This window comes from Felis catus, chromosome A3, assembly GCF_018350175.1.
Source record: "Felis catus isolate Fca126 chromosome A3, F.catus_Fca126_mat1.0, whole genome shotgun sequence".
Taxonomy (NCBI): domain Eukaryota; kingdom Metazoa; phylum Chordata; class Mammalia; order Carnivora; family Felidae; genus Felis; species Felis catus.
This window is the reverse complement of record NC_058370.1, coordinates 68,648,166-68,672,270: the sequence shown is the minus strand read 5'-3', so window position 1 is coordinate 68,672,270 and position 24,105 is coordinate 68,648,166. Positions and strand designations below refer to the sequence as shown.

Here is a 24,105-nt window from a genome sequence, read left to right as displayed (position 1 = left end):
TTGGCTATTCTAGGTCTTTTGTGGTTCCACACAAATTTTAGGATTATTTATTCTAGTTTTGTAAAAAAAAAAAAAATGCTATTGGTATTTTATTGGGATTGTACTGAACTTGTAGATTGCTTTGGGTAGTATGGACATTATAAGAATATTAAGTCTGAAGGGTGCCTGGGTGGCTCAGTTAGTTAAGTGTCTGACTTCAGCTCAGGTCATGATCCCATGGTTCATGAGTTCAAGCCCTGTGTCGGGCTCTGTGCTGATAGCTTAGAGCCTGGAGCCTGCTTCAGATTCTGTGTCTCCCTCTCTCTCTGTTTCTCCCCCACTCACATTCTTTCTCTCTCTCTCACAAATAAAGATTAAAAAAATTAAAAAGAATATTAAGTCTTCCAATCCATGAGCATATCTTTTTGTATATCTTTTTGTGTCATTTTCAATTCCTTTCATCAGTGTCTTATAGTTTTCAAAGTACACATCTTTCACCTCCTTGGTGAAATTCATTCCTAGGTATTTTATTCTTTTTGATGCATTTGTAAATGAGACAGTTGTCTTAATTTATATTTGTTACTTCATTATTAGTGTATATAAATGTGACTGATTTTTGTATTTAAATTTTGTATTCTGTAGCTTTACTGAATTCACTTATTCTAATAGTTTTTTGTGAAGCCTTTAGGTTTTAGTCCATCAAAGGTGAAAAAAGTGAAATCTCTTTAACATGAGAGAGTATCTTAAAAAAACACTCAAGTTAGAAAAATATGACAACACTTTCATTCATCAGCAAATAGTTATTAAGAACCTATGAGTTGCCAGCAACTGGACTTTCCATACTCAGTTCAAGAACTGAGTAAGAATTGTACACCTGACCCACTACAGATACTGTAAATATTATCTAAAATAAGCCTCAATATTTAACTATCACTCCTTCTCTCATTCTCTTTGTCTCTCAATAGAAAAGGCAGAATGATAAAGTAATCAGAAGAAACAGATCATTAGGTAATTTCTGGTTTATAGTAGAAAGAACAATGGCTTAGGGACCATATTTCTGTCACTTACCAGGTACAGGATCTCTGACAAGTCACTTAACTCATCTGATGATAACAAAATAATACCCTGCTTAATAATTCACAGGTTGCCTTGAGACTCTTATTTGATAACATATGTGAATGTTTTTTGAAAGCTATCAAATGCTTAGTAAATGTTAGATATTACCTCATTTGGAAAATATTAAAATAAATATCAAAATTATATAAATGTGTTTGTATATTTGTTATATATGATTATAAATAAGTATGTATAGCATATTGTTGGCTTTTAACCTTCCTGGCAGCTTCCCAGGTATAATCTGAAACTGGCCCCTGTACTCCAGAGGGCAGGGAGAGACCAAAGAAAGTCATATCACTATATTTGTAGGTGGAAATTTTTATAATAGCAAAGGGAATTTACATACTGAGTATTGAGCAGCACCAAGATGAATGGATCCCTGCATCTGTCCACCAGGTCTTAAGTTTATAAAGAGGCCCTAACTGGGCTCAGTCATGTATACCACAGAAGTATTTTCAACACCACACCACCATCTCAAGGCTCTGTTTTTGGAGCAGCATCTGGGAGCAGGAAAGGGAAGTGGAACCACATTCCAAGGACAGGGGAGGGAGGGAGGAGACTCCAAATGCCCAAGTCCAATTTACTGGTCAATTGGTGGTCACATCTTTTTGATGATGTTTCCCAACACATGTATACATATAATGGAAACATAACTCTTCCAAATTTCTCTTTTCAAAGCAATTTTAACATTATTAAATCCCTACCAATTTGATGTTTTTCATAAAGACAGGGAGCGTAATGTAATGTAAATGTAATGAATCACATTTCTTTTTAAGTAAAGGTAAAATTCTTCTACATTATTATAGTAATATTATAAAGTATCCCATATGTTAGGTGTTATCAGTAATAATGTTCCCTGAATCTTATTTCTCTAAATTAATAGAGTACAATAAATGTGTTTTTTTTATTAAGGAAGTCACAGTGTGAGTAGAGAAAATGGGTGTATGTGGAGAGTGTTCACTGTATTAAAGAATGTGTTCTGAAGGCCATTATTTCTGCAGAAGTTCAGAAAAAGAATTATTCAGCATGTATGGCAATAACTGGAGAAATCTTCATGAAGAATGTGTAGGAGTTAGGATTGGTTGCATAAAAGTATGAGGATAGAGTAGTTTAAGGAAAATGATAAAACTTTGAAAGTATATCCTACCTCAGGGCCTCTGGGCATGTTGTTTCCTTGGAAAATTTCTCTCCTAGACACTTGCATGCTTTTCTTTCTCATTATATTTATATTTTGATACTTTATCTAAGAGGTCTCCTCAGATAACCCTGTCTAAATTAGTACTTCCCTTAGCATTAATCACCATACGATGTTGTAAACCTATTTGTTTATGTATATAATACCTGTTTCTCAACCAACACAAGAACTGTATGAAGGCAAAAAGTTGGTCTGCTTCCTTCACTGTGATGAAAGGAAAGCTTGGGGATGGGAGTAGGGAGGTAGAAATGTGGAATTGGAAATGAAGCCAGGTCTAGGATGTAAGTAAACCATGGAAGGTCAGTGTTCTGAAAGAAGTAGTTGTTGAAGCTATTCCAATTCTCTGAAACGTCATTTGTTCCATGAGGATATGAAGAGTTCATTGATGGTAAATAGTAGTAAAAGTTCTTGGAGTCACCAATCTGAATATCTATTTCAGTCATCAGTGCTCTAGATAAAGCAGGAAGAGAAAAATGAGTTTAGTATGTATTTAGTCCAAGATACAGCAAGTTGTGGTGATAAAACAAATAAATAGCATATGTTCATTTTCATATGATTTACCTTTTTTTCTCAAAAGTATACTAAAAAAAACATCTAAGTGTTGAGTTTGTGGTTATTGAGTTAAGGTTGTACTATAATTAAGATGAGGAGAGATCTTTTTAGGATTAAATTCTGAATATTCCCTGGATCTTACAGAAGGAAAATAGGCTGGACTCTGGGCATTAAGCATAATAGCCTAGAACTTTGGAATAATCAGAGAAAATTTAAAAGAATTAAGTTGTTGGCAGAGTACACTTAATAATCTCCTTTTTAAATGCTCAAAACAGCTGGACTCAACCCTCCCCATTGCGACTGTCCCCTGCCACTCCTCTGCGAGGTTCTGCCACTTTGTCCAGATGTCATTTTTAAGCATTTAATCAAATACGTACTCCCAAAACCAAGGTACTTGGACCATATGGTTGATGGTTTATCCAGAACTAATAATTTGTTTTTTTTAAAAATGTATATAGTGGAGGCAGCTGTTATATCACTAGACTAAAAAGGATAGACAGATGGTAAAAGCCAGATGAAATACAAAGGTTAAGATATTCATAACCATGATTCCTCATGAGACTGAACACAAATCCAGGCAGGATCTCCCAATAGATCCTCTGAAGTTGGGGACTTACCACCATCCCTTCTAAAATTACATTGGTCAGGTTATATCTATTTCTTCCTATTTGTGAATCTTCCACTCCAGTCAGACTGGTGGTCTTATCACTTGCTGTCTGTTGATCTTTTCTTGTACCTCCCCGCCTTTGTGTTTTTGTTCTTGCCAGTATCGTTGTTTCTAACTCCATCCTTGGGTATCTTCACTGATCCTAATCTGACCATATTCCAACACCAAGTTCAGGTGAATCCTGAATCCTTCTCTGACCACCCTGACCCATTATCAATCTTTCCCTTTTGCAGATACTATAGTGCTCATTGTCTGTACATGTCATTCAGTAATGGTATCATTTCTCTTATTCAGTTAACTTTTTTTATCCCCAGGTTTTCTCTTTGCAAAAAAAAATTGCATTCTTTTGTGTTCTGTCTTTTGTATCTTCTGGTACCCACTATATGCTTAGTTCTTCATCTTATGCACACCTAGTATTCAATAAATATTTGTGATTGATGGAAAAAACAGTTAGTATTATTTATTTCTAATGAAAACAAACTCATGTTTAAGGGAATATAATGATTTCTTCTTAAACAAAGCACCATAATGTGAATACCATTAACAGTGGCCCTAGGGGCTGCAGTTTTGTACTGTATTATTTTTCTGTTTAAAAATTAATAATCTTGTACCATAGCTGCTGCCTTTTAAAATTTATTGGCATTGATTGGGATCTACTCTGGACTGTGATAGATAGCTTTGATTTGGGGCTTGGAGCTATAGTAGCAGTTGAGAATAGAAACAAAGCACAGGTTTTGTCAATAGGTCAAAGAACTGAGAATATAATACATTAATATTATCATTTTCATCTTCAGAAAAAAAGAAGACATTAACAAAGGCCATAAGGGATTTCAGAAACTGGTATGCATTCATTTAAACAAAGAAGGCATGTTTTTGAGGCATAGACTTGTGCTGTAAGAATTAAGAATCAGTGCTTCTGAATATATGTTCCTACATATGTTTAGTATACTTAAGTGTATTTATTTTACTTAATATCATATGCAGGAAAATTTGTCAGACATCCATTTACCTGCCTTCCTTTGCAGTTCCATTCACCCTAGTTCTATTTTTTTTTTACAAGCTCTCAGGGCCCCCTGAGACCTGCCCCTCCCACTCCCCATAATGGAGTTTCTTTTCTCTGTTCCTAACTTCATACCAGAGCAGCTGCTCTTTCCAACAGTTGCCAGTTTGATCTCTTCCAACAGGCAGCTGCCTCAGCCAACAGCGATATTCACAGACTATATGTGCCACATCTCCCAAGAACATTTGTATTTATTTTCTATAATCCAGAGGCTACTTGATGAGCTATTTTTGAATTGTGGAGTAGGGTGATGAGAGAATTTTTGGAGGTTCCCAGAGTTTTCCTTTAGGCCACCATCTATACTTATTGGAAATAAAGATATATCTGATCTTAAATTAAGGATAAAATTATTTTTAACATATTTCTACTCGACTAATGATAAGCAAATGCTGGATTCATCACTGTATTTATCATTACATTCAACATTTTCAAAAGACTCAAGCTCTAATGCTCTAATAATGTCATTTTTAAACAAGAGTGCCTGAATTATTGACCCAAATGACACTAGATTTTCTGTTACATTAACTCACTGCATGCAAATGCATTAAAATTCTCTCAAAATTAAAATTAAATTTTAAAAATTAAAATTCCCCCTGTACCAGTGCCTTTTTGAAAAAGCTCAGTATCTTTCTAGCCCTGTTAATTTAGAGGCTATGAGAATTCCCTGTCTCTAGAACCTAGTCTCTCTCTTTACTTCATACCTAAAAATCTTCTGGTAATAGTTTTTAACATACATTTTAAAATGCATATTTTCTGTGACATTGCCAGCTCTGTGCTGAACTGCCATGAACAACGAGTTGACTGATTCCATTTCTTCTTCTCTACCCCTATTACTTTTCCATTTATCCCACTTGTTGAGGAAGAAATAGGAAATAAGTAATTGTCAGAATAGTTCACATGCCAGAAACATCAGACAGAGGGTAAGGCATTTGGGAGGACTTGGTGGGATGCAAATGTTGTAGAACTTGGACCTTGAGATATTTGTTTCCATGCTTTATAATCTTTAGAAAAGGGCCATAACTTCCCAGTGGGTTTCTCAGAAAATTTCTACCAGAGGATGGAAATCTATTGGAAACCCTTTCTGTTAACAGGTTTCTTTGCTTCTGGCATGGTCATCACCCCAGCAAAGCTTACAGATCCCTTCTCAGTGGCTCTCTAGCCTCATTGTCTATGGAGTGAAATAGTCATTCAGTCAGCAAGCTAAAAAACCAGGAATGTTTTTGGTAAGATTGGCAATACACACCACTGTTGATCTTTTTTCTGTATTGAGATAATTTCCTCTGTATCACTCTATAGCAATCATTGAAAACATGATCTTTTGCTTCTTAATAAGCAGTATAGCTTTTTGTCCCTAGAAAATAATTTATCTGATTGAAGTACAAAGAATTCAGACTTGTGACTACTCAATTTTTTTGTTTGTTAGAACAATTAATGGTATAATATCATCATATAAACATGGATGGAACATAAGTGATAAAAGTTAACAGCTCGGAGCCTGGAGCTTGCTTTGGGTTCTGGGTCTCCTAACTACTGAACCATTTATTTAAAAACAGAAATAAGTCTCTATTAAGCAAACATTCATCCATAGTTGTCACTGCATATAGTGTGGCATAGATTTCATGTTCTTTTCAAGACTACAGAAAATAAACCTTTACCTTTAAAAAATACTTCAAATACTAAATTTAATATTTATGTTCAATCATATAGACCTGAGGCAAATAATCTTAGATAACGGATTATTTTGAAAACAAAAAATAAAAAAATCCATATGAACAGTAATAAACTCTTTGCATAGATTTAAAAATAAATTATCTGTGGTACAGAATTAAGTTCTATGTAGATCGACTAAAACCTATATAATGGCCATGAGTCAGAATCATCTCAATTTTCTAGGGTGATTTTGACTGAAAGCAAGAAGAGTGAATTCAATCCAGATTGAGAGAGAACCAGTGGAAATGGTAGAGAGAGCAGTCTGGACTTGATATAAAATATTATCATTGATTCCTGATAGGCCAGATTTTTTTCTTTACATTTAAAATCACTGTATTTTCTCCATGGCACGAGTATTAAATTGTTAAAGTATGTGAAACTCAATGGCAACAGCAGATCTCGAGAATTAAATATCAAAGGGGTGATGGTCAACATTTCTACTTTAAGAGGAATGAGCTGAGTAATATGTTGTCCTCTGTGAAGTCACTGATTCTTGCACCACATTGTAACATGCCTTTTAAAATATTTACTTGGGGGGCGCCTGGGTGGCGCAGTCGGTTAAGCGTCCGGCTTCAGCCAGGTCACGATCTCGCGGTCCGTGAGTTCGAGCCCCGCGTCAGGCTCTGGGCTGATGGCTCGGAGCATGGAGCCTGTTTCCAATTCTGTGTCTCCCCCTCTCTCTGCCCCTCCCCCGTTCATGCTCTGTCTCTCTCTGTCCCAAAAATAAATAAACGCTGAAAAAAAAAATTAAAAAAAAAATAATAAAATATTTACTTGGAAGTGTAATATATGCAGTCACAGAAAAGGGATAAAACATATACTCACAGAAGAAGATCAAAAGAAAAGTCAAGTTTTCCATTTTTGACTTCCATTCTTCCTCATTCTGCACTTTTAACTATTGCTTTTAATTATTTTATTAGTGCTTCTTGATTCAGTGTATTGATTCTCATCCCTAATATATGATGAATTGAGCACATTTATCCTACAACCCTCTCTCTACACTTCTTTCTCCAACTTATCTTTTAATTTTTCTCATGTTTACATTTATAATGTTCAATAATATTCTTAATCCTGTATTTTTGGGTCCACTCCCTTTACTATCAGTTGGATTCCCACATTCTAAGATAAGAAAAACAAACACATCAACATTTCTATACCTCTCCTTTCTTATCTCCTGACTTTATTAGCTGTGTCATTATCTTATATTATCAAGTTTTATAACATTTATATTTCCTTTTGTAAATACATCAAGGTCTTCTGTTTGGTTTTAGTTTTATTCTAGACCTTAAATACCACTTATTAGACTATATGACATGATTGTGTAAGGATTACTAATTATACAACCAAATGGTATGACTGGATCTGTGAAGAAAGAAAATATCTTAAGTCACTAAATCTGTACCACATGAAGAATGTTCCAAGCATCAAGATCCAATGGATTCTGTAACTCAATGCTCCCAACTCCTGGAAATAACTGTTAAATACCACAGTTTGCTTCATGCAAAGACCATGATTTCACCATGTTGCCACTTTTGCCAAGTTTTTAATTGCCTTTTTCCCTATTTTGGTAAAAGATACTAACATCTTGCACTTTCTGGTGATAAGAATCAGTTCTATTCTTGAGGACACTCCTTATTCTAATGTAAACCAATGATTTCTGTTTTTTCTGAACAACGATGATCCTGTGGGCCATTGAAACTCTTGGTTACTTCTACTGTTTGTTAAACCCTCTACCTTTGCTTGATTTTTCTTTCATTTTGCTACAATAGCTTCTTAATTTTTCTTTTTGTTTTTAAGAAACAGGTACATAGGAAATAAACTTTCCTAGCTTTTAGAGACTTGAAAATATCTTTTTTGTCTTAAATTTATTGATATTTGGGTTGGGCACAATTTGTTGATAGTTGTGATCATCGTAACACTATCTAGGCATAGGTCTTTTTTGGTTTTGTTTACACGTTCAATTTGTGACTAAGGGGAAAGTCTCTCAGGCAAGATTTGATTCTAAAGCTGGATGTGCCCCTAATTGTAGGCATTTGTGTAAGTTAAAGATTGAATCACATTCCTTTTACTCAGTCATAAAGTAAGCATGTTTAACCCTTAAGGTAAAGTGAAGACTCGACAATCAAATATACTGTACAATTGTTGCAAAGATTAAAACAATACATTTGAAGAATGCAGTAAATACTGGATACTATTTCATTTTGTTCAGCGCTAAGCAGATCCTTTTAAAGTGAACATATTCTGTGCCTTTCCTAAGCCTTTTCTGTTTTGTTTTGTTTTGTTTTGTTTTTCTTTGATAATTTTTTCCCATTTGTTTCCATAGCTTTTCATTCCTGGACCTCCTATTAAATAGATATGGTTGTTTCAGGATTCATTCTCCATACCTTTTTTTTTTTTTTTTTTCCTGGCTGTGTGTTTTTCTTGTTTATCTTGGAATATTTCCTTCATCTTTGCTAGAATACTTGTTTTGCTTGTTTGTTTTGTCCTTAAGTTTATTTTTCATTTTCAAGAACTTTTTCCTATTGCTTGATTAGATATAAGATGGCAGCTTGTTCTTATTTACTTGGATACAACTTGCTTAAAATTTCTCTGTGGATGCTAATCAGAATTTTTTAAATGAAAATTATTTTCCATGAATTCAATGTTTTTATCCTGTGGTTAGTTGCTCCACTTGTTCATCTTGGCTCTTTGTCCTATTTGTTTTGTTGGTTTAATTTTTTTTTTTTATCAAGTGTCAGGTTTCATTGGTTGTCTGTTAATGTTTAGGATAAAGAACCATGTTGATTGACATAGGTAAATAGCTCTGGTTATCTCTCATTTGGTTTGTCCATTCCTCCTACATTCCTTTCTTCTAAATCAGTGAACTTACTATGGGCTCCATGTAAGAAGCTAGGTCTACGGAGGAACAGGTTTCTCTTTGGGGGCTATAAGTGGAAGTGTAGAGAGAGGCATACTAATATAGTAAAAAGTCTATTTTGGAAATGGATCATTAGCATATTTCCCACTTGATCCCTCTGCTTTTCCTTTTTCTCCCTCGTCCTGCCACATTTCTGTTTAGAGTTGATTCCAACTATGCTTTGCTTTTCTCTTAGGATCATCAACCATCCCTGGGCTTTTGCCTTCCCTAGAAGTTAGCTATTTTTAACTTTATACCAAACATCCTACTGACCTCCACATTGCAGATAATGGTTATGCGACCACTATGACTATTTTAAGTCTAGTGCCATCTGAAATCTTGATTCATAATAGAAAGAGCCTATTAGAGATGTTACTTGGTCTTCTTTCTGCTGGCTTCAGAACAAAATGAAAAGTTGTGGCACAGATCAGATACAGATCAATGTTTTCAATGCTTTATGGTGTTTATCCTTTAAACAACCCAGAGAAAAACTGCATACTATCTTTCTGTACATTTATTTTCCCCACACCCCATATTTCAATGGCTCTGGACCACTATCTGCTGTATAGAGCTTTTTGTTAGGATTCTTACTGGCCTCTTGAAACAAGGAGTGACTCCAAATTGTTTTCTCTTCTTTTTGCAATTGCACATTCAGTTGCCACAATGAAGATCAGTGGAGTCTAGGAATTTGCCACTGTAACTTGTCATCCTTCCTGTCTATGTTGCCCCAGTTTCCAGGATTGGGCTTTTGCTTTGAGTTACCTTGGCCCTGAAACACATTCATGTCTGTTTATCAGCTCCCTGTGGGTAAACCTCTTGAATGAAAGCCACTGCCTGTCTACTTTCTAGCCAACACCTTCCTCTAACCATTGCCATCACTGTCCCTTGTCAGTATCCTTTTGGGATCCTATACCCTTCCATTGCCACAACCACATATCAACTTGGATTTGGTGCCTGGACAGCATGGAAGGAATGCTATTGTTGGATTACTACGGAGGTCTTCTCCAATTCAGCCCTCCATTTCAGTGACCATTTTGCTGTTCCCCATGCTCTGGAATCTGATACATAAATATTTCCATCAGATCCCACTGTTTATCCAGGACTATTTTTCATTGTACATATATATTTAGAAAAATATTCACTGGTAAGGAAATGAGCATTTTCCCCAGGGTATGGCTCAGGAATCCCAAGAAAGTGACACTCAGTGCTGACCATTATATGGATTCCTGGAAGAAAAGCTTAATTCTGATCTGTACATTTCTAAAAAGAGAACTACTTTGTAGAGAGCAGATCTCTAGCCAGCCAGTCTCATTGAAGAAAACAGTTGCTATGGGAAAATCAAACGTAGAATAATAGAGCCAAAAGTGACCTTAATAGTCATCTAATCCAAACTTCTAATTTTATAAGCTGAGATAAGAGGTGCTAAGTATCTGACTTAAGGATCTTAGCTTCTTAGTGACACAGCCAGAAATAAAACCCAAATCTTCTGATTCATAACAATATAATTGTGTCTATAAATGTACATTATGGGTATATAATTAACATTTCTAACAAAAGTTATAAGCATGAAGGTACTTAATGTCCTTTGATCTCTTACTATAGACCAGACCCTAGACTATTATCTATCCAGTGTCTCATTCTGTCCTTAGAATAATTCCAAGAAATAGGTAGTATTATCATTCCCATTTTACAGATAAGGACACTGGCAGTTTGTGCATTACAATAACTGTAAGTAGCTACCAAGATTAAAACCTTAGTAAGAGATGGTCATAACTCAGTATGAGAGCCTAATTTCTGCTATCATAAAGGGGGATGGGAGGACTAAAAGGCAACAGTTAAACAGGTTTAAAATTCATATTCTCATTTATGTCTGTCATTACTACTCACTGGGCTGTCATGCCAGGAGCCAAAAATGAGGCTGAAAATGCCTTTGGCGATCATATCCTTACCTGGTTTTATTTGGGTTAGATGAAAAGACAAAAGACCTAGCTTACTGCTTACCATTTCTAAGTGTTCACACTCTTATTCACATTCCTGTTTATTTTAACTTGAGTTCCCAAGGCGTCCTTCCCAGGCTCCCCTCCCAAGACTCTTAGGTCAGAAGGTTGATGATGAAGGTGTAAGATGCATGACTGGGGATGAACACTGTTATAACCTAGAGTCTGGGGGCTAATGAACGCCACCTTTCATCCTCAGGGGGGCTGGGGAAGAGATGGCTAAATTCAGTTATTGTGAAGAAATCAACAGATTGTCCAGACCACCTCCATCTCCTTCCACGATTAACCTTCTCTTCATTTGGATGCTTTTTATCTGGCTTGACTATGTTTTTTCTTTAAATTGGCAGTCTGTGAGCATTTTGTGGGGAGAAGAGACAGGAGAGGGAATATGACTTGAAATATGGTTGTGGGTGTTTTTTAACAAGTTCTCTAAAAACCTTAAAAAAGACCTTTTAAAAAAATCTCTGTGAATTACCTTCTTTTGCTTCAAAAACATAGAATGTTCACTGTTCCACACTAGTTCATGATATACACCCTTTAGGGTAGAAAAGAATGATCTCATTTTAGGCACCCAACCAAAACAGAATAATTTATTTCTTTTAAAAGAAACGTCTACTACTAAAGTTAAATGTATGAGAATACATGGAGCATATAGGTTATTAACACAAGGATAGCAATTATTAGTTTTATTTTAATTAAAGCTTTATCTCTGGCAATAGGTTTAGTTGAAAATCCATCATAATTTCCAAATGACATCTTTAAGTTTTTCAAATGTAATTTTTAAAAATTTTTTTTTTCAACATTTATTTATTTTTGGGACAGAGAGAGACAGAGCATGAACGGGGGAGGGGCAGAGAGAGAGGGAGACACAGAATTGGAAACAGGCTCCAGGCTCTGAGCCATCAGCCCAGAGCCCGACGCGGGACTCGCACTCACGGACCGCGAGATCGTGACCTGGCTGAAGTCGGACGCTTAACCGACTGCGCCACCCAGGCGCCCCTCAAATGTAATTTTTTAAGCTGTCCTTTACTTTTTTCTTCCCAGAATGCTGGGAAATTGTCCTTTTGAAAGTCAGTTCCAAAACATCTTCAAGTTGTAAACCATGAGGAAAACAGCAAGAACCTTTAAGTGGAGATCACAGTATGGTGAAGAACCTCTGTTTTGGGTTTGGATTCTAAAATATCTTTATGGGATTCTAAACATAGTAAAGATCACCTGTCACGGATCCACATTCATTTATTCGAATCAAGCAATCATACCTCTAGCTGCACCATTTAGAGACATGTTTAATGCCCTCTTTGTATTCAGATCAAAGATATTAAGGTTCCTAATGCCTGCATCCACAATATGGTGGGCTCATTTCTGCTAAATAGAAGATATGCTTTTGCAAAGTCAACATATGGCTTCCCCATGGTAGAGATCTGCCTAAACATTGAAGAGAGCATATGGCAGAAGAATTTTGTAGATACAGTGGTAGAGTCAAGAATGAGAAGATGATTTTGGGCCCACTGCCCTTCCATTTTTCTATTATAAAAGGAAGTCAAATTATTTCGTCTTACACATGCACACACTAACTGAAAAATAGAAACTGTGTATCTATTGAGTTGCAGAGTGACATGCTTATTTCTCCTGGAAATGTAAGAGAGAAATATGAAGTATATGTGGCTCCTGATAAAACATGGCATTTTTGAAACTCTCTTCTAGTACATTATACAAATGAGTACAATAAACTCTCTTTGGGGGGGGTACCTTGTCAGTTCAAGAGCTATCTGCTTTTCTCCAGTAACTGAACTCTGAGCCACGGTTTGGTTCTTCACCAACCATGATTACATTTAAGTTGTGATTCTGAATCCCCTAGCCATAGCTGATTACCCAAGCTGTGACAATCTAATTCTGTTTTCCAGAAATTGAGAATTGGGATTGAGCAAGAACAGGTCCTTCATTTCTCAGTGCCACTGGCACTGAGAATGGAAACTTAGGATGCATGGGATAGTCTAGATCTTCGTAAGAACAAAGGAGAGGCAGACACAGAGAGGCTTCTAGTTGTCCTGGGCCTGCATAAGACCCAACTCTAGTTGGTCTTTATACTCCATCATATGCTATTTTATTTTTAGAGTCCTTTTTTCTTTTTGCTTAATCTAGCCTTTTGTCTGAATGGGAGACTTTTAATTAATTTTTTTTTTCAACGTTTATTTATTGGGACAGAGAGAGACAGCATGAACGGGGGAGGGTCAGAGAGAGAGGGAGACACAGAATCGGAAACAGGCTTCAGGCTCTGAGCCATCAGCCCAGAGCCTGACGCGGGGCTCGAACTCACGGACCGCGAGATCGTGACCTGGCTGAAGTCGGATGCTTAACCGACTGCGTCACCCAGGCGCCCCGGGAGACTTTTAATTAATAGGTGTAGTGTAATGAGATCCTATAAAGGCATTAGTTAAAATACCAAGATGGAGGGGGGAGGAAGGTAAAGTTGGAAGCCTTCATGGACTGTCTTTTCCTTTTTTCCCTAGCTTATTGTATACTGCTTTCTAATTGTATCTAAATCCCTTTCCTGAAACAGTTTCATGGTAGAAAAATGCCTTCCTAAATTTATTTTTGTTTCTCTTTCCAGCCCACCCAGCACAGTCCTAGAATTCCTAGGAGGACAACTTGTGTCTTTTATTTTATTTTATTTTACTTTATTTTAACTTTTTATTTTAATTCCAGTTAACATACAGTGTTACATTAGTTTCAGGTGTGCAATATAGTAATTAAATAATTCTGCATTATTATTGATTTCAAAAATACTTTTCAAAATAATTTCCCATAATTCTGAGTGAGATGATTTCCATTTATCTCTCCTCCATTTCCTCCATTGCCTTCCCCCAACCCCCAGGTACAGAGTTAAGGAACTGCAAACAACACTTCACAGAAGGCATATTTCCCATGAAGAAGGAACACTTGCCCTCATATGGAATATGTCATTGGAATTTATTGCTGAATGGTTGGCCATTCTGGAGAAAGTCCCTTGAAATCATATGATTTAGTAATCACTCTTGATAAATCTTTTTTTTAAAAAACAAGAGAAACTATTTTAAGGCTTGCCGTGCAAATGTCTGAAATGTGACAATTGAAGGATCTGCAGTTTATTTCTGTATTGCAGACAGTCCCTTAATGCCTGACTTCTTTGTAAAAATGAATGTTCCTACTTTTTCTTTTTCTGAAAGAAGGAATTATCCCACAGTTTAAACAGAGAAGTTGCAGCACGGGTTCATCCTCTTAGTGGGAGAGAGACCCCATATAAAATTCAGAAAATTCAGCAAGAGCAGCAGAACAAACGGGATGTTGTATGAGTGACAATGATCTCAGTTTCTTTCTAATATGAAAAGACAGCTGGGTTGAGGCACTTGGACCACCCACTGCTGGAAGAAAAATGCTTGAATCCTCAAAACCTTTGATTTGCTAGTTTGTGGAGGTGAGAATGTAGGGCTCACAGCATGTGCTGGAGAAGTAAGTTAAATTTCATCTACTCATGCCTTCCCACCCTTCGCCTACAGAAGATTTCTAATTGAAGTCTCTGCTAAGGAAATGTCAGCCTAATACCTACTTGAAACTTTATTTGGAAGTTTTTGTGGGGTTATTAGGCCTTTATTCATCCCTTTGAAAATGAGATACATTTTAGAGTTTTTGTTGGTCGTATTTTCTGTTTGTTTTGTTCTTTTCTGTTTGCTTGGTATCTATGACAGTAGTGGATTACAGTGGTGCTCTTTCCTAAAATGTATAGCTTCAGAAACAGTGAAAATGCTATGATGTGGTTACAGGATAACTTCAAACTGTACTTCCTTAGCCATTTGTTCACTTTATGCTCACTCCAGTGAATGGTACAAAATACCTCATCTTTAAAATAAAGGATTATACTTTTAGTTTTTTTATTTTGTTTAAAAAAAATGTTTAATGTTTATTTATTTTTGAGAGAGAGACACACACACAGAGTGGGAGCAGGGGAGGGGCAGCGAGGGAGGTAAGACAGAATCTGAAGCAGGCCCCAGTCTCTGGGCTGTCAGCACAGAGCCTGATGTGGGGCTTGAACTCACGAATTATGAGATCATGACCTGAGCCAAAGTCAGACGCTTAACCGACTGAGCCACCCAGGTGTCCCAAGGGTTATACTTTTAAATAAGTAATTACATGTCTTTGTTTTACAAGTCTATACCTCAGAAAAATATTTTGCCACAAAATATATTGGCTACTAAAGGCTCAGGGAAATATATGTGTAATCAGAGTGTGAAACTCAAGACTACACTTTAGGTTTTGCCTTCAACCCTAACTTTTTCTAACTGCCAGTTACTCCTGAGCATTTCATAAGAACACCATTTGGACACTTAACACCATTCTTGTCAGCCCCTTCAATTATTGCTTCTGGGCAGCTTCTTTAGCTTTGCAGCAATTTACTCTACACAAAACCAGCACCTGATACTTCTTTTAAGGTGAAAACACAGACTGTTCACACAGGAAGAGGACAGTAGGAGGAGGACAACTTCACACAGGTGGAGGATTCATTTTTACATACAAGTAATAAAGCCAAGAGCAGGAAAGTAGCTGATATCCCCCAGAGAGCAAGGCCTCAAACCGTCATTAATGGTTAGACATGGCCTCATCCATTTCCTTCACATAAATAATACATTGAACATGAGCCAACCTGTGGTACTTGTATTAGAATGAATGTTTCCTGAGAAATAATGCCCTAAAAATGAAAGATAGATTAGTAGTGTGTGGATGTATGTATTCTCCTCTGTGAGGAAACCTTGGTTTTGTCCTTTCTCTTCACCAGTGCTATCTTTGCATTTCTTAGTCTGGGCTTGAATATTTGCTGTAACTTCCTTGCTAGTCAGGTAGCTCCAGCATCCCATACCATTACCAGTGTGGACTGCTACATATTTGATCATGTCTGTCTCCCTTGATTATAACCACAGACTTTTTCTTTCTCTAGCACTTTCATAAAACCAGGGTGAAGTTCTACAGATTGAAAGAGTTCAAAACTTGTTCTAGTCTGTCCCCAAAATGCAAAATCCTTGACTTCTCTCCCCAAACAGGTAATAGCAAGATATCCAAAGTCCACTTTACCTTCTTCTAAGGATATTCTTTTCCCTCCTACTTGAAGCCTGGGGGTTCTTATACACACATCAAGTGATGGAGGAAAGCACCATGGAATCAGTTCAATGTCATTACACGTTATGTGGTGAATGAACGACAGAGGCTTAATACAAGCTAATGTAGAGGAGGAAAAATAATTTTGTTTCTTCTGAGTTCTTAGATGAGACTTCTATAATAAAAGACAGATGAGCAAGAAAAAAAACAGGTTATTAACATGTATACCTCCCGGGGAAACTGAGTAATTTCCTGAGGTGGCTTAGAATTCAGGCTTAAATACAATTTCAACAGGGGAAGGGTCGGGGGTTTTTAGGACTCTTTGGGGAGAGTAAATGATTCTTAGGAAAAAATAAATAGGCTCTTAGCAGAATAGATGGGAGGTATGACAGTTCATGACAAAGTTTGCCTCGGTGTAGACTCCCCTCCTGTGGTAAGAGTCAGTCCTCCCTGGTTAACAAAATCCCTCTGGGAAGAAGTTTAGGACAGTTGAGTTTGTTTTGGAAGATCTATCTTTAGGCAGATAGGAGGAGTTCAGAGAAAGCCTCTTCCTGTATTAGCTGTTTTTAAAGTGACTACAACTGAAAATAATCAGTATGCTGAAGGAGCATATTTGGGCATGGCATATTCTGCTACCCTTCACTAGCTTGACAATTTGTGTCCAAGCAAAGAAATGGACTGAATCCCATTTTGCATAGCAGTTACCTATACTAAAACAGGGTGATCATCTATAATAACAAATATTATGGAGAAGGATACTTACTCTCCAGTAATTTGCTTCATGGATAGTTGCCAGCCAACCTAGCTGGAGACATTTGATTTAAACTCATTTGATCTTCTTGGTCTCAGGGAGATGACGTGGCAGAGATAATCAGTTATTGTAGACAAGTGCTCCTGCACCAAAATAGCTCAGGAATGGTGAGTCTTTCTGGTAGAACAGGAAGTTTCTTTTGTAAAATTTTGGAGTATTTAAAAGCGAGACACTCCCCCAGTAGGTAAGGCTGCCCTTATAATTTCGGTCCAAAATTCGGTAGTGGAGCCAAGTTCTTTCTCTCCTGAGGTATCACCAGTGAAGGAGTCAAGCTCCTTTGTAACAGTAATGGGGGGAACAATTATTTTCCAACAATGGGGTCAATTATAGACCCTGAAGAAAGTACTATAGATCTACAAATGTATTTATTTGTCATGTACATTAACTTTATCAACCTAACAGATGCTGTATAAGAACTGAGTACATTGTCTACCACATCACAGAGGAACAATCACCAACCCCAGTGATAAACCCCTTTCAGAGTAAAACCACCCTTTTCTCCCAGAAGTACTAAGACTGTTTTCCCATTTGTTTACCCTTTGAAGCTTGGCAAATGTCAGTGGTTCTAAGATGACATCTAATCCCCATTTATTCTTTAGCAAAAATGGCTATATCTGTTTCAAAAGAAGAGAATAAAAACAAACCAAAGCAATGAAAACACAATAACAACACAAATACAGCACAAAATAACTTTTAAGAGATTGCCTCAACCTACATCTTGACCTTTAACTTATCAACCCTACAGTTGAATTCTACTCTTCAATAATGGCATTATCTGTAATTCCACAAAAGGTTCTATTATTGTCAGAACTGCTCCTTTGGCTAACTAGAATGCCCTCTGTAATTTCAGTACCTGGTGATTTAGCTCTTATTTTTCAGAAGCCTTGTTCAAATCCCAGCCTTCACTGAGGACTAGGCAGATCTGCATATGCTTTTTAGTTCCTTTTGCACTGCCTCTAACAATGCATTATTGTTGTGTTGCACCTAATTAGCTACATGACTGTAACTTCTATGTGATAAGAACTTTTCAGGGCAAGGATTGTGTCTAATTCATTTCTTTATGTCTGTTATCAAGACATGCCTTGAACACAGTGGATCTTTACAAAGAAATATTCATTTAGTCAAATACCTCTCATTGATTCAAATGGCGGACATGGGGTGGGGATACATTCAGGATAATTGATATTCTAATTAACCTAGTAATCTATATACCATAAAATTGATTATAATGTTTGTCCAATTGCATATAATTATCTACATACAGGAATAAAAATATTTGAAACATAACTTTACATTTTATTTATTTTTAAAGTTTTTATTTATTTTTGAGAGAAAGAGAAAGAGAGAAAGAGTGCATATGAGTGGGGGAGGGGCAGAAGGAGAGGAGAGAGAGAGAATCCCAAGTAGGTTCCACACTGCCAGCACAGAGCCCAATGCAGGGCTTTAACTCACGAACCTCAAGACCACGACCTGAGCTGAAACCAAGAATCAGAAGCTCAACTACTGAGCCACCCAGTAGCTTTACATTTTATTAATATCAAGCATGTACTCCAGGATGCTGTGGGCCTTAGGTGAATACTTCCAGGCCATGTCTGGGGATAAAAAAAAAATGTACCATGGTTATTTATACCAAATGCAGGGAGGATAAAGTCTGCTAAGAGCATTATCTCCATCATCTCCCTCATTTCTAGCTACTCAGCTGCTGATTCCTTATATTCTCTGTATTGTAGGGAAAACCATGTGTTCCAAACTTACCACTTTTTCTTGGGAAGGAAAGCATAGCACACCCAGCTCCACCCTCCCTGCTCTCAATGCATTTTCTCTCCTTTGGAGAAGAGAAGTAAATTATCTGATAAGTGAGTTTGGCAGAAGGAAGTGGGATTGTGTGGCACAGTCCCTGACAAATTATCTCTGAGGCTGCTTTCTGGTCTCTGAGATGCAGCAAGTGGACTAACCCTGAAAAGGTATCATGCTGTGGTCCCATGGATCCAGAAGTTGGTTGGGTCAGTCTGCCTAATTAATGAAAAAAGCCTCAGTAAGGCCCTTTGGCTACACCTAGATATCTGGTCTTCCATTCCAGGTCTAGTCCATAATAAAGGTTTTTTTTTTTTTTTTTTGTATTAGTTGTTTGTTTTTAAGTCTCTGTCTCCCCCTTGCATCATCTTCATTTGGGTTTGAATTCTGGAAAGAGGGAAAAGATGCAATTCATAGACCTTTCTTCATGAAACTGAAACCGTTATTCTGTAGAGCTCATAGTAAAGTAGTTTTCTTTGGTTTCTCTACTTTTTTTAGCCTCCTCTCTAAACCCATGTCTTAAGAGAATGGACTCTGTGTCTTTCTCTCAATTTAACCTGGCTTGTTGGCCTTAAGACAAACTTTGTCATCTGGATTCCCCCTCCTACAAGGGATACGTGATCATCTGCAAATGTAACACTGAAAAATTTACTTGTATGTTCTCTATAAAACTGAGTCTGCCTGAAGCCTCTGGTTAGCTGCTCCAACATTAATCTTGTGCTTCTACAAAAAAATAATAATAAACATCTGTCAAAATTCTCAGAAATATTCTGGATACTTGCATATGTTTAATTGAAGGAAGTAGGAGATTCATTTCATTATGTGACAAAGGTTAAGGGGATTATTAATGAATGATTATGAAAAAACAAGGGCATAAATATTCTGAGCATCTTATAGAGAGGGCAGTTATTATTCATCTTTGTGTCCACATTTCTTGGCCAAATAAAATAGTCATTGGTGAGTCTCATAAGCATATTCCAGTCATGCAAAACCATTTCCTAAGGTTACAGTCAGACTTTTGAATAAATTTTCATAGAGTGAGTAGCCTAACCTAAATAATGTTAGCCTCCCACCCATGGCCATGGAGTGCCTTAAATAACCCCATAGCCTGTTTATCTTTTATGGAAAAGACCTTGTGTTTCACCAAATCAACTAATACATTCATCTCAATCTCATATAACTTGTTTCCTTATATCTACATGATGGTTTCTGGATTGCTAGCTTCTTAAATGTGTTTTTAAATGCAGGTTCGCCGGTCTTGTTTGCTCATGGAGACACCATGATCAGAAAGGTGGTTTTACCAGAGTATAGTTACTGCCATTTCCCAAACAGTGAAAACTCCACTGAAGGTTTGGTGATAGATAGAAACTGTGCACTTCCTTGGGGAAAAGTAAAGCCCTTGCATTCTTGGCTTCTTTTAGGACTTACACATGTGTCTTTTCTCAGTTGCCTTGGTGATTTATTTTCTCATCTATTATCACACGTGGTCTTTACTCTTCACCTATTTCTTCTCCCTCCATTATTTATTGAGTCATTTTACTTGTGGTAATATAAACATAAAATGGGCCTCAGAGATCATGGATGACCATCTGATGAGGGGGATGAAAAACTTTGCTTTGGAGAACCTTGACTTAACCTTCAATCGGTTAAGCATCTGACTCTTGATTTCGGCTCAGGTCATGATCTCACAGTTGTTAGATCAAGCCCCGTGTCAGGCTCTGTGCTGGGTATGGAACCTGCTTAAAATTCTCTCTCTCCCTCTGTCCCTCCCTCTTCTCAAAAAAAAAAAAAAAAAAAAACAACTTGTAAGAAATTTCACTTCAGTGAGAACATTTATGTGAGTACAGTGAGGCAGCAGAGTGACTTTTGATCACACCACATTACTTCATAAGCTTTATGGTGATTACTTTTCATTTGCTTTAGGGATGAGATGTCTGTATACAGTGAAAGAAAATATAAGCATTCAGGGCAATCATTCCAGGTCATCTTTGGAGTTTATTCTTAGGGTTTCACATCAGTATAACTTAACACATTCCATGTTTTTTATATTTGTGAATACAGCCCTCCACATTACAGCTAGTATTCTCTCCCAGGAGCAAATTCTAAAATAGCATCTCACTCTTTATTCACAGTCACTGCCCAGTGCCCTTCAGCTTCTGAGGTAAAACTTGGCAATTACACCCAGCATATTTCTCTCCTACATTCTTCTGGGAAGCCTTCCTCAGTTGGTCATTGGCTTTCTCTCTTCTTTGCTTAGGTTAATGTGAAGAATCATTCATTATTCAGATTTGCAAACTGTAATCTCGCCCTGCATTCATCATCTGCACTGCCTGTATTTCATAGTAATGTCACATGAACTCTATTTAGCATATTTACCTAGTTTTTAAGTTTTTAAATTTTGGGGGCTTTTAGTAGCAGTGGAATTGTTCTCTGACAAAGTATGATGGTTTAGGAATTCTCAGTCCAGATGCTGTTTTCTTCCAGGCCAAGGATTTGGAATATGTTCTTGAGGACGGATGGAGAAATGTTTTAGTAAGGTTGCCTATGAATGTCCTTGACTAGTCTCTTGCTGCCGTAATCAATTTGAACTATCTTTATATATAATTCATTTGCTCCTCCATCATACAGGGCATTCAACACTGCTTCTACTTCCACCTGTGTGAAGGTCATTTCTTTGGTCCAGAAAACACCTCTTCCTTAATAGTATTGTTTGTCAGCATATATCAATTTTCTTGAAATTGACTCATGTGTTGAGAAGTAGGCTGGATTCTTGCTTTGTTCTTGCCTACACCTGACAAGTCAATCTCAGGCAGAGTCTTTCTCTTTTGAGGTGAACAAAACATGGAGCACACAGAAAAAAAAATGAAGTGTAACATAGTGTACATCACCAGGATCAGTATGTTGGGGTTGTAGTTGGAGCCTCTAACTAGCAGTATGACCTTAATTAACCATTTCACCTCTCTTCTGGGCTCAGCATTCTCCTGTGTAAAATAAGCATATTGGACTGGGTAGTTCAAATGCTTATTCTAGTAGTCTCAGTTTCTAAGCTGTTGTGGCAAAGAACATTAATTGTTATAAATCAAAGCTACCTTTGTAGAATAGTAAAATTCTTTTATATGCTGACTGCTTTTCTATAATACAGATATTATCTTATGGCCCAAATTTTCTCTGAAGTATATAAAACACAATGTTGTCTCTGACCCTCCAATAAAACCAAGCTATAACATATTTCAGTCTGTCACCTCACCACTCTGCAAACCTCTTGTTACGTGAAAAATCTTTACATTAGTTTCTTACAACCATGTGTAGGACTATATCAGAGTATCTACTCTAGGAAAGGGGGAATTCTTAATGCAAGTTATTCTTTCAAGCAATTAGATTATTTCAGATACTAGCTTTTACAAAAGTTCTGTAGGTGAGAGTCCAATTTTTTAAGTGGTAGTTTTATAAAGTTTTACAATATGTTACCATATTAAACTCTCCAAAAACATGAGTTTCACTAAGGAAATTTCTAGTATGCATGGCATTATATCTAAGGACATTTTCAGAAATCTTCAAATTTTCTATAAGATGTAATAAGGTATAAAATTCAGTTGGGGATAATTAGAAGAGGAAGAGAATATAAGGTCAGAATAGAAAAAGAAGAGAATGAGTAGGAAGTTCCAACCCCTTTGCCTCCCTGAAAAACTGCCTCAGAGACCTTGAGAACAATAAAAGAAGATGAGAAGAATACATCAGGATCTTTGACTTTTACTCTTCCTTCTTTATAAAAGAAGATTATATGCCACGGGGCACCTGGGTGGCTCAGTCAGCTAAGCATCTGACTTCAGCTCAGGTCATGATCTCACGGTTCGTGAGTTCGAGCCCCACGTCAGGCTCTGTGCTGACAGCTCAGAGCCCAGAGCCTGCTTCGGATTCTGTGTCTCCCTCTCTCTGCCTCTCCCCCACTCATGCTCTGTCTCTCTCTCTCTGTCTCAAAAATAAATAAAAATTAAAAAATTATATGTCTTGAAGCACGTTGGGACACAGAAAGCAAAGCCATAAAGGCAACAATTCGTTAACATCTGGATAGAGAGGTAGACTTGGAAAAATGTCCCTCAGTACATATGACATATATAGCAAATTACAACAAGTCTGCATGTTCACAGTTCAAACTGGAAGAGACAGAGCACCCAAAAATTTCTGATGGGCAGTGTAAGGAAATGGACAACAACCAGAGTGGCCACTATCTCTTTGCATTTCAGTGACTCTGACTTTACTTTTCCTCTGAGACTTTAAGTTCAAGGTAAGAATAGAGACCTTTGTTATTAAAGTGGCAATACATGTATGTTTTTCTTTTGATTTTTCTGTTTTGTTTGTTGGGGCATTTGGGGGGAGGAGTGTGTCTCATTTGAGCCATTAGGAAATCCCAAGAAATGGGATGATATTTTTTTTCTTTTCTTAAATGAGGGACCCTACAACAACAGAGGTTAAATGATTTGTGACTTGTTGCAAAGTGAAGTGGCAAAGATGGGGCCAACATCAAAGTTTCCAGCTTGTTAAACATTTATCAGATATCTATGTTCTTCCCAACAACATTCCAAAAAATAAAAGTTTTCCACGTCCAGTTCAGAATAACCAAAATAATGGTGTCCCTTGGTTTTTCTGTGTAACCTGTTTACAGTGTCTTTTAAAATCATCTGCCAGCTGTGTCATGGTAAAACTTACACTATCCTTGGCTTGAAGTTGTGAATCATAGCTATTAAGTCCTTATGAGCTTTCGGGCAAGTCATTTAAGTGCTTTGAGTTCTAGTTTGTTAAACTGTAAAATGTCAATCAAAATATCATCACTTCAAGATTAATGAGGATTAAATTAAATAATGAGTTTGGAAACACTATATAAGCTATAGATTGTCACTAACAATTTAATGTGTATGCTTAAGTAATTTTTCAGAAAACTTCAATGGCTTCCTGTTACTTGTGGAATAACGCCTGTAATCTTATAAGTCCTCTTTGACATTTATTTTCAATCTTTTTTCTGCTTATAATAATAGCCAAGATATATTGAATAATTACTTTGTACCAGGGATATGGTGGATGTTTATCATCTCAGGGAAACCTCATATCAAGACTATAATAAAGGCAATGTTATTATCCCAATTTTTTAGCTATTTATTACTTGGAAAGCTGAAGAAACTTGCCCAATTTCACAAAGAGTAGAA

General features: G+C 36.8%; 1 long non-coding RNA gene across 1 annotated transcript; it reads right to left on the bottom strand.

Moving 5' to 3' along the window:
- Positions 1-601: 601 nt before the first annotated feature.
- Positions 602-18,448, bottom strand: LOC109498163. Its single transcript, XR_002741128.2, has 5 exons — positions 17,964-18,448; positions 17,647-17,724; positions 17,063-17,227; positions 16,276-16,474; positions 602-2,740 (listed from the first exon to the last, which is right to left on the bottom strand). It is a non-coding gene; the product is annotated as an uncharacterized LOC109498163 (long non-coding RNA).
- Positions 18,449-24,105: the final 5,657 nt, after the last annotated feature.